Below are 2343 nucleotides of genomic sequence, written 5' to 3' on the forward strand. Positions count from 1 at the left end.
AGGAGGGAAAAACTTCCACCTTCCTGTCCAAACTTTTAGGATACAGGGTATCAGATTTGCACAATCTATATGCACAACGCTTTGGTTTGTTTCCCTTGCTCGAAAGCTTGACAGGTCTCCTGCGCGTAGCTATGGTTGCTAAGCCACAATTGGTGGGTGACAGATTTTGGGTGTGGCTTAGTGAAGGGTCAATGATCCCAGCGACTCCCATATGATTCATTCAGCGATTCATTTGTTCCCACATCCCTCCTCAGCGTGAAGCTTATCTGCGCTGGCTGATTGGACCGCTGACAGCCTGTTGCGATTGGTCGACAGTGTTCAGTGTGAGAGAGTGAAATGCCCACCACGGCTTATCAACAATATTGAAGTAGTCAACCTAACCTAATCCCCCCGGTCTCCTGGGTTTTTTGTGTGCATGAGCCCGATGCATGAGCCAAAAGCTGAACTATTCTGAATCTTGACCACTGCACGTGTGTAAGAACAGCTGACGGTGGCCATAGCAACGACAAACAGCAGTGGAACACGAGCTCACAAACACATTTACATCTGTAAACAAAGCGGCAGTATCGTATCCACGTCACACCAAAACGGCTGAAGACTCGTTATCAGGATGATTCATTTGAAGCACTCTGAGTCGACTCTTTTATAGATGAATCAATAGTTTTAAACACTGTGCACTTTCAGATTTAAGCCTTAGCTGGATATTTCACTTCACTTAGAGCTGTGTTACACTCTACAGGGAAGGTCATTTTCAATAACCCATAATAGGGGCTCTTTAACACATGACAGACTCAGACAGCTCCAGACTGATGTGTGTTTATACTATAATCCTCCTTCTCCGTCTACTAGTTTGAATAAAGTACCTCCTAAAGAGAGAATAGATGTGGTGTGTATTTTGTTGACTGATGGTCTCTGAGTTTCAGGTGAATCTTCATTTATTGATGTCTTTACTGGAAAACTCATCATCATCAGGAGGCTGGAACTGTGTTTCACTGACTTCAGTCTGTTTCACAGCGAATGCGAACAGAAGCGTAAATATCCTACATGTAATAATGATTCTTATCAATAAAAGGGCAAGTATTTAGCTGCTTGCAAGTATTTTGCTTTTCCCTCATGAGGCGCCAGTTTGCCAGAATCTCTTGGGGGGGGGCAACCGATAGTCTTCCTCCATGGTCTCCCCAAACTCTTCCCAGGCCCAAGTTTTTGCTTCCGCAACCGCCCAGGCTGCAGAACGCTTAGCCTGTCGATACCCATCATTTGCCTCTGGAGTCCTGCAAGCCAAATAAACCCTGTAGGACTCCTTCTTCAGCTTGACGGCATCCCTTACTCCCGGTGTCCACCCCGACAGGCACCACATACCTTATGGCCACAGCTCCTCACGGCCGTGTTAACAATGGAGTCGGAGAACATGGACCACTCAGTCTCCATGTCTCCAGCCTCCCTCAGGATCTGGTCAAAGCTCTTCCGGAGGTGGGAGTTGAAAATCTCTCTGACTTGAAGTTCAGCCAGACATTCCCAGAGGATCCTCACGATACGATTGGGCCTGCCAGGTCTGTCCAGATTTCCCCCTTGCCAGCGGAACCAACTCACCACCAGGTGGTGATCAGTTGACAGCTCTGCCCCTCTTTTTACCCGAATGTCTAAGACATATGGTCAGAGATCAGATGATACAACCACAAAGCCGATCATTGACCTCCCCCCTAGGGTGTCCTGGTGCCATGTGCACAGATGGACACCCTTATGCTTTAACATGGTGTTCGTTATGGACACACTGTGATCAGCACAGAAGTCCAATATCAAAACACCACTCAGATTCAGATCAGGGAGGCCATTTCTCCCAATCAAACCTCTCCAGGTATCACTGTCATTACTAGGGTTGGGCGATGTTGATCAATTTGGCATCGTACGATGTCTAATGTGAAACATCGCAATGGACGATGCTATCGTCGTTGCAGGCGGGAGGTGGGGGTGGTTGTTAAATATCAATTAATTTATAACAAATTAATTAATTGTAGCCTACCGTTTTCACTACCTGATCCACGTGGTCTTTGCTTTACCCATAACCAAACCATAAATAAATAGAGTTTCAAACAAATAACCACCTGTTGATCACTTTTTTCCGCAGGACTCTGGCATGAACAGGGCACGGTGATCTGTGTCCTTATAATGGCTCTTCCCACAGCTGGTGGAGGAGACGAGAGTTCGGTTGCAGTTCACTGTAGTGCATACGTTTTCATTGTTTTCACTGCAAAATCCTCACGGCGTGCGCAGATTTAGGAGACATTTATGCAGCATTCGTCTTTGCACCTAAAAACGCCAAACGCAGCACTCAGGAACAGATTA

Source organism: Danio aesculapii, chromosome 1 (genome assembly GCF_903798145.1).
Source record: "Danio aesculapii chromosome 1, fDanAes4.1, whole genome shotgun sequence".
In the NCBI taxonomy this organism is placed as follows: domain Eukaryota; kingdom Metazoa; phylum Chordata; class Actinopteri; order Cypriniformes; family Danionidae; genus Danio; species Danio aesculapii.